Below are 15,057 nucleotides of genomic sequence, written 5' to 3'. Positions count from 1 at the left end.
TCTTAAAATAAACAAATCCCCTGGGCCGGATGAGATCCTCCCAGTAGTACTCAAAGAAATGAAAGAAGTAATTTACAAACCGCTAACCAAGATCATGCAGCAGTCTCTTGACACAGGGGTGGTACCGACAGACTGGAAAATTGCAAACGTAATACCGATCCACAAAAAGGGAAACAAAACTGAACCAGGTAACTACAGACCAGTAAGCCTGACTTCTATTATATGCAAACTTATGGAAACTATAATAAGATCCAAAATGGAAAATTACCTATATGGTAACAGGGTACTGGGAGACAGTCAACATGGTTTTAGGAAAGGGAGATCGTGCCTAACTAACTTGCTTGATTTTTTTGAGGATGCAACATCGATAATGGATAATTGCAAAGCATATGACATGGTTTATTTAGATTTCCAGAAAGCTTTTGACAAAGTCCCGCACAAAAGATTAATTCTCAAACTGAACGCAGTTGGGATTCAAGGAAACACATGTACATGGATTAGGGAGTGGTTAACATGTAGAAAACAGAAAGTACTGATTAGAGGAGAAACCTCAGAATGGAGTGTGGTAACCAGCGGTGTACCACAGGGATCAGTATTAGGTCCTCTGCTATTCCTAATCTACATTAATGATTTAGATTCTGGTATAGTAAGCAAACTTGTTAAATTTGCAGACGACACAAAAATAGGAGGAGTGGCAAACACTGTTGCAGCAGCAAAGGTCATTCAAAATGATCTAGACAAGATTCAGAACTGGGCAGACACATGGCAAATGACATTTAATAGAGAAAAGTGTAAGGTACTGCACGCAGGAAATAAAAATGTACATTATAAATATCATATGGGAGATATTGAAATTGGAGAAGGAATCTATGAAAAAGACCTAGGAGTTTTTGTTGACTCAGAAATGTCTTCATCTAGACAATGTAGGGAAGCTATAAAAAAGGCTAACAAGATGCTCGGATACATTGTGAAAAGTGTTGAATTTAAATCAAGGGAAGTAATGTTAAAACTGTACAATGCACTAGTAAGACCTCATCTTGAATATTGTGTGCAGTTCTGGTCACCTCGCTATAAAAAAGATATTGCTGCTCTAGAAAGAGTGCAAAGAAGAGCGACCAGAATTATTCCGGGCTTAAAAGGCATGTCATATGCAGACAGGCTAAAAGAATTGAATCTGTTCAGTCTTGAACAAAGAAGACTACGTGGCGACCTAATTCAAGCATTCAAAATTCTAAAAGGTATTGACGGTGTCGACCCAAGGGACTTTTTCAGCCTGAAAAAAGAAACAAGGACCAGGGGTCACAAATGGAGTTTAGACAAAGGGGCATTCAGAACAGAAAACAGGAGGCACTTTTTTACACAGAGAATTGTGAGGGTCTGGAATCAACTCCCCAGTAATGTTGTTGAAGCTGACACCCTGGGATCCTTCAAGAAGCTGCTTGATGAGATTTTGGGATCAATAAGCTACTAACAACCAAACGAGCAAGATGGGCCGAATGGCCTCCTTTCGTTTGTAAACTTTCTTATGTTCTTATGTTCTTATGTTCTTATATTATCACATCCTGCCGACTACAATAAAAAGGCTGAGGTGTAACTCTATAGACTGGGCGTGCAGAATGTAAGCACTTCTGAAAAGGAGGAAGACCTCCAAACCCACAATTTCAGATTTCTTTTGCACACGTTGTTTTTATAAGAAGTGACTATGTCTGTGCTTATTCCTTCCATGATGCACCAGGCAAGAGACCAGAATAAAAGTCAAATCATTTATTAGAAAAACATAAATTACACAAGAAAGAGGTTGTGCACAATTTACAAATTACACTCCCTCTAGCTAGCGATCAATATTCAGATAAAAGCACACTTTTACCACTAAAACGACTGCGTTTATACGCATACCTAGAACAACCATGAGCGGTCAATTTTACTGGTGTATTAAAAACAGCATAAATATTATCATGAAGGGACAAACAATTGAATATAAGTCATAGTTTTACTCAGGAACGTCATATAAAGCACTTACACAACTGAAACATTGTAAATAAACGGACATTTGTTTATATACAGACATATTACATAAAGCTCAACCATAAAAAATGGTACAAAATTCAGTAAACAAATATTTGAAAATAAATTTGTGTATATACAAGTATATCATGTACATACAAATCTGTACAACTGAAACAACAGAAGTATCAACATTTTGTTAAAGAAATTGATTTATATTGCCTACATAACAAAGTGCATATATAAAGCTGAAGCTAAGCGTTTATACACAGACAAAATATAATAGAAATTACATGAATAAATAAACATTTGAACAGAATGGGCTTCAGTTACAGTTGTTTACACAGTCTAAGTGCTGGCACAAATCACACAGATCCTGCGCTTTTCAAAATATACAGTGCACTTACCGTAGACTGTCTTTGTGCATTTAGCACAGCTATCAAGAGTAATTCAGGCTTCTGGCACCAAATGCTTCACGGGCACACCCTAGTGCAATGCAAGCTTCTAATTCCTCCAAGGGCATTGACCAGGAATCACCCTGTAGTTGTTGTAGGCTTCTGCTTCAGTGCAACGTTGAATGTGGTAAAGCGTACGCATGTCAATCAATAGGCAGAAAGCACTCAATGTGCACTCATTAATGTTGCATTTTGCATTTGCCGTGGGACCTGGAAATACCCTCAAAATATTACGTTCACCCCTTCTACCTGCAGCTTCAACATCAGGATTTATAGTGTTCCAAACAGTGCCAACATTACCAGCCTTTTGAGTGCCAGGTGGTGCTGACGCTACCTCTGGAGAAGCGTCTGCCTCACGTAAAGTAGCGGGTGGATCAGGTGTAGGGCTGATGCAGGTGAAGTGGCTGGCATCATTGTAGGGGCTGCCACAGGACTGCTTCTTCTCCCACAGGATCTCCTGTGCCCTTTTCGCGCACTTTGCTGGCATCCTCCAAACTGTCACTGCTGCTAGAAGATTAATTTTCACAAAACCCTGTCTGCTTCAGAGCCAGATTCATCATTGTCCATCTCTGCTGCAACAAAACGTTGTTTGGTAAACTTTGCAGTAATTACAAACACTGATTTGCTGTCCTGCGTCTTCCGTGATCCATTTTCAATGTGTTTTGGGGTAACAATGAATTTCTTAGAAAAACAAGTGACTTATATAGTAACCAGAGGGCAGACAGACAGCCCGACATCATGAGCTGTCAAGGCTCATTGATGGGCTATCAGGAGGCTCATTGAAACAATAGAAATGTCAGAATTCGTTCACTTGAGGAATGCAGAATGATATAATCAAACTTCAATACATGGCGGCAAGTCCCAACTGATAAATATAAATAATACTGCAGCATTTCATTGTTACAATAGGTTTTATATGTTGCGGTCAATCTGACTGCTACTGGTTGGAATAGGTATGACAGCATTTTATCTCCCTAATTTTTGCAGCTACGCGATTCTTTCTTTGTTAGGGTAATTAGTACATATATTTACGAAAAGTCAGGAAAGCACAGCTCCATATCTTAAACACACGCACCAGAATTTAAATTTAAATTTAAATTCCAAATATGATCAAAATGACTGCCTTGGTCATTCTAATGTTAACGAGTTTCAGTAGAGCTATTATGCAGCTGTAACAGGTTTTAATAGGGTTATTATGCAGCTTTCAATACAATAAAATATTCTGTTATGCCCATAAAATAAGCAGTTGTAGATTACCTGTTTATACAGCAATACTTTCATGTTAATTATTATTTACTAGGGCATGTTCTATTTAGAATAAATAGAAAGTCATTAGAATGTCACTATATTTTATTCAGAGTAGTTAAATTAGCAATATGTCACATTCACATTTATAAAATCTCCATCGTTTTAAAAAATCACAACATTTTGCAACAAATTCACTAAAATGGCAACACTGGCTGTGAGATAGTCTGTGCATTTAAGAAAATTGCACACATAAGTGTGGTTTACATGCAAACAAAAAAATAATTGTTAGTACTTTTTTGGGTAATTTGGGTTTGTAATTTGGATAATGTAGTTTTCCTTTAGGGGGAGAAATGTTCCTTCCAAATGTAAATTACCCAATTAATATTAAAATACGGTGTATTAAAATGTTTCTGTCTGTGTTCCAATTTGGGTTGCATGACTACTGATATCGTGCAGCTTTCTTGGGTTTACAAGAAGTTTTTAGAATGTTGAAGAACCGCAAGTGCAGCTGCCTCATTTGGCCACCAAAAAAATGAAATAAAAGTCTGGTCCAATGAAACTAAAATATAACCTTTCCCCAAAAATAAACCACAGTATGTTTGAAGAAAATAAAGGGAAAACCTTCAATGAAGAAAACCTTGTAACTACAGTTAAACATGGAGATGGTTTCGGTCATGATATGAGCATGTTTTAACAGTTCAGGGACTGGAGAAATTCATCTGATTCATCTGTAGATCGGATAAATGCAGCCATGTATCAAAACATTCTACAAAGTACAATGATACTATCTGATTGGCAGACAGTTTCTTTTTGAACATGACAATGACCCAATATAAACGGTTGTCAACTCTGGAATTCTTGAAGAAAGTTAAGATAAAAATTTTGGAAAGGCCTTTGCAATAACCAGTTGTCAATCCAGTATAAACGCTTTGGACTGATCTAAAAATACTTGGTTGTAGCCAAACATTGTGATCCAATCTGTTTGTTCTGAAGGAAATATTCAAGACAGAATTTGTCCAAATTACACCAACAATTTGTAACATACCGGTTTATTGAATTATCATGGCTATCATAAAAGCCATAATAAAAAAAGGAGAACAAATGAAATACTAAAGCAGGGGTACCAGTACTTTTGTCATAAACTAGTGCTTTAAATGAAATTAGGTTTTATTTTCATATAAAGATTATTTATTAAATTACAGTACTAGAAATTGTGTATTTTGCTTGCCCTTAATCTGTTACCTTTATGGTATAATAAGCGTAGGGCGCTGCAACAAGGAGGACCCTGTTGCTGGTTGTTCTTGTGTGGATGTTTGCCTTTGTGAAAGCAGCTGGGACGCATAACAGGAGATGCATTTCTAGACCACCAATTCAGCAGGAAGGCTTGCCCAGTGTTGAGCTGATCAGAGGTCATGACTGGCTATGGGGCATGCCTTGGCAGCCAGCGCGCAGCTCAAAATGTGCCTGCGCCACAGCTTGAGGCATTTGCACCATGATGGCTACAAAGGGTGCGTTAAGTAAGTGAACCGCACACAGCAGCTCAGTGAAAGAACCTACTTAATGGTGTGCTCAGTTCCGCTCTCTCTGTGCAGCTCAGAGCGCTGCAAAGCAGATTTAATCAGTGATCTGAGGGAGCGAACAAATTCTCACTCTGAGCCGCTCAGTTACTTAACGCACCCACAGTGCTGCACTGATACAGCTTTGTTTACATCAAGGAGGAGAGTGTCCGATCCAGGGGGAAAGAACCAATGATTACTACACTAAATCCTTCAACTGCCGGACAGATCCTGTGAAGGGATTGCCCAGTCAGGGCTGTCGGGTGGAGTCGAGTCGCCTGGAGGATGCCGTGACTCCAGCAGCAACAGAACTAGGTTAGTTTAAGGGATTTTAATCTCATAACAGTATAGCAAGGGTAACACAGTGCAGTAGGTTCCTGGAGTGGGATGTCTCTTTTAATGCTAGTGCTCGCCTTGTGTGGCAAACTTTTATTTTTAGCTTTGTTTTGTTTTTGTTTTCTTTATTAAATCAGGCGCTAGGACTACCATTGTTGCTATCTTAGCGTCGGGGCCTGTGTTATTAAATCTGTACGCCTGTGCAGAGTGTCAACACCCATTGCTCTGTGTCTGACTCATAATTATTCAGTGAAAACCCATGCAAGTAACATCTCCCTGTGTCATGTGGTGTCGGAAGCAAACTATATTCAATTCTAGTACATCTTTGACAACTGTGAGGTATCTGTAATGTACTTAAAAACATTCAGAGCACAGACTGCTTGGTGGTCCAGTGGTTAAAGACGGTGGTTTATTACCTCAGGTTCCTGGTTCAATCCCAGTTCAGCCATTGACTCATTGTTTGTATGACCCTGAGCAAGTCATTTGACCTCCTTATGCTACATTCCTTTGGATAAGATGTAAAAATCTAAGGTCCTATTAATATTTTTTAAAACCTTTTCCATCACATTGAAATGATTACAGTGCATTTCCGTAGATGCTAATGCAAGTTAGCTACATTTTCCTTTCACTAAAAATTAATCTGGCTCTTGAGTTTTATTATTTAAAATAATGTTTTAATGTTTTATAATAATTATTTGTTTTAATAATAGAATTTTTCAAAATATCTAAAAATGAAATCCAAAATAATTTTGAATTTAGATAGATGGGCTAGTCTCCAATATTTGGTACCAATAGGCAGTGTACCATTTGTTCACATTTATCTTTATTATGAAACCTTACTTTTTAAGTATAATAAATATGTGGTATGTTATACACACACACACACACACACACACACACACACACACACACACACACACACACAAACCATAAGTGCATTATTTTTACTTGATGTATATTCATGAAAAAAAAAGACTTTGGTATTTGTGACATGACTGGTACAGTCACCATGTACCTTGAATTAATTAACTCCTTTATGTTTTCAATGTGTTATTTTACTGAAAATTCATTTTAAAAACTAAAAAACAAAAACCACTGTTGGTTGGAATTACAGATTATCAAAATGCATGGTTCGGATGTTACATATGATGTCAATAATTACACTACAAGAAAAATCCTAATTTATTTGCAAAATGTAAATATCTGTACATTCAGAATGCTTTACTTCTTTAAATTATTTTATAAATTGTGCATGTTTGAGTTCTCATCAAATATAAGACATTCAAATCCAAAATAAGAACATTTTAATTGCCTACTGCACCTTGGAGTCAAGTTATGTAACGTCCTGTGACAGAGATCGAATGATGCTTGGTGTTAGATCTCCTTCCCGACCTGTGAGGGCACTAGAAAGAAGGAACAGAGTACCCTTAAGCAAATGGCAAGACAATTTATTCCGTAGGGTAGGTGGAAGTCAGCCATTTAGGAAGGGGGCGGAGCTACGTAAGGTCATGGGGAGGGTATATAAGGGGTCGTCGTGTAAGTAATCTGTTCCTTGGTAAATGGTTAGATTCAACCTACAAGGAGCCTGTGTTATTAACTATGAAACCAATCAGTAAGTGTCTGTGGAAGTAAAAACTGTTGTTTGTCATTTCTAGAATACTAACATGATCCAGAATTGTCGTTATTCAGCCAGCATTAAACCCGGACACCAGCATTTTCCCTTAATTCACGGAGAACTGTCTTTGCACCACTAGCACTAGTATCACTCACTGTTAACTGAGTCTGTGTTTTGTGTTACGTGTAGGTGAGCAAGACTGGACTTTTGGTTACGGGTCAAACCCGGGGATTATAAATACCGAGTGGTACACGCCGCTGTAACACTACATCGTTATTATTTACAGTTGTTTTCCGTCAGGCTCTGGACATTGTTCATTCAATAAACACCCTCGCACCTGTAAATCGTTGTCTGTCTGTTCATTCTACCCTGCTGCATTGCACTCACTTACCCACAGTTTACTATAGTACTAAGTAGTTATATTGTACCAAAAAAAAAAAGCAAGTCGTACCTATGGTAAATCTGCCAAGCTTATCTAATACTGCATTTCATGCTGAAGGCCAGCAAGCTCACCATGTGCTGCTTTACTCTGTTTAGCACTTGTGCATTTTAGTCAGTCACTGTGATTAGCACATTTCTGCTTTCTTTCTTGTGGCATCCATGTTGTATGAGCTTCAATTAGATCACTTTTAAAGTGGGGTGTTTTGATAAGGATCTATGTGTTTACCAAATTGAACTCTAATTTAATGGGGAGGTTTTTTGGCAACATGTTATCATAATTGGCTACTTTTGCTGGGGGTTTTGTTAATTGTACTCTGTATATACTTTTGCTTTCTGTCTGTAGTATCTTTAGTGAACGTTGTTACCAAAACATGCTTTTGTATCTTTTTTGAGGTTCTAACTCTGTTAATTATAAAAATGTATACGTGCCTGAAATTATCTTTATAACCCTTTGCCCACAGGTTGTTCTGGATTTCAAACCGACCAGTCGGACCTTCCCAATGAGTGTACAGGAACCACACAAACAGGCAAGTAAAATAATGATTTCTTTATTACAGGAAATTAGACAGTTGAATAAGCAGCAGTTTGGTGAAACGATAGTTCCAGTATATTCACCTGGGCCTCAAAAACCCATTAGGTACTTGTGACAGAAATATAATGAATCTTGGTTGTAAATCTCTCTCCCAACCTGTGAGGGTTAAAAGCAGAGAAGATATGGTCTTTTGGATAGGCTGGCCCGACAATTCATTTCCAGGGTCGGGAAGTTGGTCAGCCTCCGCTGCCAGAACATATTGACCTGGACGGGAAACGATGTAACAGCCACAGATTGTAAAAGCAGCTGCAATTGTTTACCAAGGGTCATGCGTACTAGCATATAAGGGGTGGTGGAGACTCGTAATCTGTTCTTTTGTTTTGGTTACAAAATACAACCCGGAAGGACCTGTGCAATAAATAGTACAATATCTTGAGTGTTTGTTTTGTTTGTCTTGTGTGTTTATAGATGGCTAACACGTTCTGGTGCTGTCGCTAAGGGCCAGCAGTAAAACCCGGAACAGCACTTCACTATTTGTCACTGTATAAACTGTATCACCCACCACGAGCACTACAGCGCGCACCCAGGACTGGTGACCGTGTTTGTATATTTTGGGAGAGATACCCGTGTTTATTGTTTAGGGCTGAAAATCCCTGTTACTGTCCCTTCGTGTTTTACACATCGCTGTGTATAACCGGAGCTTATTATTTGGTCGGCAGACCAGGATTACAAACAATAAAATACACTTTTCCATACCGGATTGCAAATCTGTCTGTTTTACTCCTGCACTGCATCACCTCTGCACCTGTTAATAATCAGCAGCCACAGTCCTGTACTTAATCCAAGTCGCCAAACACTGTCCCTGTAGAAACTCCAAACAAGGAAAGGTAAAGTTGAAGGTGAACGATCCAAGAACCTCCCAATCTGTTTGTTCGACCCAGTGCAAGGCTTGTATTTAGCTCCATTCAGGCTTAATCCCCCCTCGCCAGCACCACAATGCAGGATCCTGCAACGGAAGAACACCACTTGATGTCCACACTCCCTCTGTGTCCCTGGTCATTCCCTATGTACACCCTGATCTCGGCCCTCCCTACTCTTATTTGGTCTTCCAACCAAGCCACTAGTACTTTCCTTAAGTAGAGTAAAACCTTGCATCTCAGGTGTGTACAGGGAGCTGGCGGTCTGTCCCTCAGTTGGTGCCTACTAACTCCTCCAGAGCATTGGTTAAGGAGGGGGTGTCTTGAAGGGAAGCATTAAAAATGCCATGTCACAAACCACAACTAATAACAGGAACTATACAATATTTCTGCCAAGTATCTTCTGAATCAATTGCCAAACACCACACTGTCCTCAGCATTATAAAATTAATAGTCTTCTTTCAATCAAAAAGCGCTGCTTGAACAGTATAATTCAAGGATGAATATCTAGTTTTGTTTTCAGTTTCTGAATGGTCCTTCCTTCCATCCATCCATTGGGCTGCCATTTCTTTATCGTTCTGTATTCCCTTTAGAGTTTCAAATAATCCTTGTTGTTACCATCCAGGTCTGTTTGTCACAATGGCCAACTCCCTGTGTCCTCCGTTCAATTCCTCCTGGAACCACACACTCCCTTCCTGTACTTTTAGTTCCCTTTGTATAATGGACTGTCAATGGTAGTTAATTGGTGCAAATGGAAAACACCTGTCTGCATTTGGAATTGGGGAATGGGACTATTTTCACCCTCTAATCACCTGTGCTGTATTACAAGTATTAACACATACTTAACAATAAATAACTTAAACACAGCAATAGAAAATATGGATCAATGTGCCTCCCTTTGGGTAATAAACAAAACAAAATGTGAATCATAACAAGTGTAAAACAAAATACTAATATAATAAATACAAAAGCAAAACATAATGTCCACAACCCCAGCTAATTAGTCACTCATGATATCTTAGCAGGGAAACATCTGCCAGTCTTCCATTCACAGGTAACAGTCTTGTGACACCACCGTGATTCCCTGACAGTAAAATGTTGTGATCTTAATACCACACCCTTACGAGAATGACGCAAAAAATACACACATACTCTTAACACATTGAAGTTCATATTTATTTGACTTTGGCTACAGCTATGTTCAATCAGACCAGTAAAAGAGCAATGCAACAAAGCTGACATTTTAATAAAGCCAGAGGAACTGTGGCGTTTGAGATTTTACAATAATGCAAACAAACTGAAGTTTTGCTTGATGAATAATATTGGTAGCGTTGGTAACACTGGAAATGCAAAACGAACCACTGAATGTCAGAAAATATGAACTCAGCTGTTGCTTTGTGTGACAGATATCGACTGATTCTTCCGTCCTGACCTGTGAGGGTGCTGAGTAAAGAGAACAGAGTACCCAGGAGTGGATGGCCCGACAGTTCACTCCCAGGGTTAGGCGGAAGTCAGCCATCTAGAAAGGGGACGGAGCTATTGTACACTAAATCATTGACCCATGAAGGTTAACGGTGTGACATCCATGGATTGAAAGAGCGGGTGCGCTCGTTAACCAATGGGACGTAGTGAGGTGATCTTTTCCTTGTGATGGTTATGCTAAGAAGCGAAAGGACCGATACTGTGACCGTGAGTGTTTTGTTTGTTTTGTCTGTCTGTTTGAAACGTACTGCTTGTTTGTTTGTTTATTAAGACTAGACAGCTAACACGATCCGAAGCTGTCTCCCAAGGACAGCACTAAACCCGGACAACCCTGCACATTGTATCACAGATAAATTGCACTTCACAGCGAGCATTACAGCAAGCACTTTGGACTGGTGACAGTGTTTGTATCTTGTTTATGGGACTGCAACCCATAGTTATTTCCTACGCAATACACATTGCTGTGTATTGCCAGTCCTGCTTTTATTTACTATTGGGTCATCAGACCATTTGGATTACAAATAAAACAGAAATAATTTCACCCGTACTTTGTTATCTGTCTTGTTGGATTACTGCACCTGCACTTCAACTGCTCTACTAATTACCACTTTGCCACAGTTTGTAATCATAATTAATTTTAAAATGTCCCTTTAATAGTAATATAATTTTTCTTGTAAATGATATTCCCAAATAGGGCACAGTGTCTTCTTAGACTATTCTCTATGAAGTAAAATATACTCAGAATATCATCTCTTATAAATATTTATAAAGTAGTTGTGGGAATGAGTGTCTAAAGTGCTCTTCAGTCCTAGCCAGATTTATTTCTAACCCCAAATATACCCATGCCATTCATTTTCAATGAGGTGAATTATATCTGCTTCATTTTGAGTAGTGTGTAGTGTCTCTTATGGTTTCAAAAAGTTTTAAATACGAGGTTGCTATCCTAGTTATATATATACAAGTCATTCTTAAAGACATTTTAGGGGAAAAAGTGAATTCACTTTTTAACTGTCACTTTCCAGGTTATAGAAGAGCTTTGAGGTGTCTTTTATAACCTTCTGCTGTTGTAAGTATTATCAGAAGCAAACTTATTTCAGTCACAGTGGCAAACAAGGTTCAAGGGTATGGCTGTGTCCCTCAGCTTTAGTAATGTAAACAAACCAAACAGTCAAACATGCCTACACACAAGAATGCACAGAAGGCTAAACTGCTAAATACAGTATAATCGTAAATCTCGAAAAACTACTCACTTCTAAATCTTTTGTAGTCATTTTTGTATTACTTTAGTATAAATACATGTTAATTTGGATTCATATGTTGTTTTTTTCTGACTTTATGTGAACCAAAAGACACACATTTGCCCATTTTCCCATTGGAAATAGTGATATTTTGAAATATCACTGTCCTGGTCACAAAAGCAAAGTTTGTGGGGAATAATAGCCATTTTCTATACTTTTGAGGCATAAGCAATTAGGAAATAACACTTACTACCCAGGAACAAAAAAAAAAAAAAAAAAAAAAAAAAATTGGTTACACGGTGATATCAACATTGTTGTGGAGAGACACTAGCTTTAATATGTTTAATTAATTTACAATTTTGCCAGTACAAGTATGCTATTAATACTCAGAAACACAAGATACATAAGAACATAAGAACTTAAGAAAGTTTACAAACGAGAGGAGGCCATTCGGCCCATCTTGCTCGTTTGGTTGTTAGTAGCTTATTGATCCCAAAATCTCATCAAGCAGCTTCTTGAAGGATCCCAGGGTGTCAGCTTCAACAACATTACTGGGGAGTTGATTCCAGACCCTCACAATTCTCTGTGTAAAAAAGTGCCTCCTGTTTTCTGTTCTGAATGCCCCTTTGTCTAAACTCCATTTGTGACCCCTGGTCCTTGTTTCTTTTTTCAGGCTGAAAAAGTCCCTTGGGTCGACACCGTCAATACCTTTTAGAATTTTGAATGCTTGAATTAGGTCACCACGTAGTCTTCTTTGTTCAAGACTGAACAGATTCAATTCTTTTAGCCTGTCTGCATATGACATGCCTTTTAAGCCCAGAATAATTCTGGTCGCTCTTCTTTGCACTCTTTCTAGAGCAGCAATATCTTTTTTATAGCGAGGTGACCAGAACTGAACACAATATTCAAGATGAGGTCTTACTAGTGCATTGTACAGTTTTAACATTACTTCCCTTGATTTAAATTCAACACTTTTCACAATGTATCCGAGCATCTTGTTAGCTTTTTTATAGCTTCCCCACATTGTCTAGATGAAGACATTTCTGAGTCAACAAAAACTCCTAGGTCTTTTTCATAGATTCCTTCTCCAATTTCAGTATCTCCCATATGATATTTATAATGTACATTTTTATTTCCTGCGTGCAGTACCTTACACTTTTCTCTATTAAATGTCATTTGCCATGTGTCTGCCCAGTTCTGAATCTTGTCTAGATCATTTTGAATGACCTTTGCTGCTGCAACAGTGTTTGCCACTCCTCCTACTTTTGTGTCATCTGCAAATTTAACAAGTTTGCTTACTATACCAGAATCTAAATCATTAATGTAGATTAGGAATAGCAGAGGACCTAATACTGATCCCTGTGGTACACCACTGGTTACCACACTCCATTCTGAGGTTTTTCCTCTAATCAGTACTTTCTGTTTTCTACATGTTAACCACTACCTAATCCATGTACATGCATTTCCTTGAATCCCAACTGCGTTCAGTTTGAGAATTAATCTTTTGTGCGGGACTTTGTCAAAAGCTTTCTGGAAATCTAAATAAACCATGTCATATGCTTTGCAATTATCCATTATCGATGTTGCATCCTCAAAAAAATCAAGCAAGTTAGTTAGACACGATCTCCCTTTCCTAAAACCATGTTGACTGTCTCCCAGGACCCTGTTACCATATAGGTAATTTTCCATTTTGGATCTTATTATAGTTTCCATAAGTTTGCATATAATAGAAGTCAGGCTTACTGGTCTGTAGTTACCTGGTTCAGTTTTGTTTCCCTTTTTGTGGATCGGTATTACGTTTGCAATTTTCCAGTCTGTCGGTACCACCCCTGTGTCAAGAGACTGCTGCATGATCTTGGTTAGCGGTTTGTAAATTACTTCTTTCATTTCTTTGAGTACTACTGGGAGGATCTCATCCGGCCCAGGGGATTTGTTTATTTTAAGAGCTCCTACTCCCTTTAACACTTCTGCCTCAGTTATGCTAAAGTTATTTAAAACTGGATAGGAACTGGATGACATGTGGGGCATGTTGTCAGTATCCTCCTTTGTAAAAACTTGTGAAAAGTAATCATTTAATCTATTTGCTATTTTTTTTCTTCACCTACGATTTTGCCATTTGTACCTCTTAAACATTTAATCTCCTCTTTGAATGTTCGCTTGCTGTTATAATATTGGAAAAACATTTTAGAATTGGTTTTAGCTCCCTTAGCAATGTTCATTTCTATTTCTTTCTTGGCCTTCCTTTTTGACTTGTGTTTGCAGTTATGTGTACTCTTTCTGCGTACTTTACAAATATAGTTTGTTATACTAGCTCCCATTAGTCCTCCTACATGTCACTCCAGCTGCAATTTAAGTTGCTCAAGTTGCTCATTATAAGACCTGGCTCATTACTTTGCAAGTTCACAGAAACCCTGGCTAAAGTGTAAATGATTACCCCAGCAGGTGCCAATGAGGTTGTTAACTCCAATTAACATTGACTATTGGAAGGGGAACTAGCCCTGCATACAAGCAAATAATAATGGCCATTCATTTTTGGTCCAGCACCCCAAGCAAGACCCATGAACTGCAACCTGCTGTTCAATTTGCATGAAAAACACTCTGTACGGGTCTTAACAACTTGTCATGGCAAGGCTGTGCTGACATTCATTTACAGACTGCCTGGGGTAATGAGGACCTTTATGGGTCTATGATGATCGTGGCCGAGAATATTTAATGTACTTTTTATTCAAGATTCTCATTCTGAGGATCAAGCTTGTTGAAGTGATGGCATTCTTTCTTTTCCCCATGAGAGTTTTCTGTACTTGTTTCAATTGCAAGGAGTGAACCGTGATACTGTGACTTCTATTGTGTGTTTGTCTAAGGGATTACTGGACAGTCTAAGCTGGCCCTTAAACAAGGTAAGCTCGGTACAGTTTGCTGCAAATTGCACCAGAGATTAGGAGTAGTGGGTATAGAGGTGAAGGGTTAAGTTTTGTCTGGTCAAGCATTTAAAAACTCTCACTCCAGGAATGAATATATCCCTCCAATATATATCTCCAAGCTTTATATAACTATACATTGGGGGGAAATGTGAGCATTTAATGTTTTGGTGTACCATTCTACTTTTTCAATGCTATATATTTCCTGACTATTTGGAAATGTTTAAATTAAACTACATGTTTTTACTGAAGTTTGTCAGGTGTTTTTTTATCAGTTGGGAATTTGAAAAGATTACCTTGACAACACAACAAATC

General features: G+C 38.3%; 1 protein-coding gene across 1 annotated transcript in view; it reads left to right on the top strand.

Annotated features, from left to right (window-relative positions):
- The first annotated feature begins 14,598 nt into the window (after positions 1-14,598).
- LOC121319995 (E3 ubiquitin-protein ligase LNX-like) overlaps positions 14,599-15,057 on the top strand; it is a 58,251-nt gene continuing 57,792 nt past the window's right edge. Inside the window, exon 1 of the mRNA XM_041258074.1 lies at positions 14,599-14,721. The gene's annotated coding sequence lies outside the window, so the exon portion shown is untranslated. The remainder of the gene's footprint in view (positions 14,722-15,057) is intronic.

Source organism: Polyodon spathula, chromosome 1 (genome assembly GCF_017654505.1).
Source record: "Polyodon spathula isolate WHYD16114869_AA chromosome 1, ASM1765450v1, whole genome shotgun sequence".
Lineage (NCBI taxonomy): Eukaryota > Metazoa > Chordata > Actinopteri > Acipenseriformes > Polyodontidae > Polyodon > Polyodon spathula.
The sequence above is the reverse complement of the archived record's forward strand: the minus strand, read 5'-3'. Positions and strand labels throughout refer to the sequence as shown.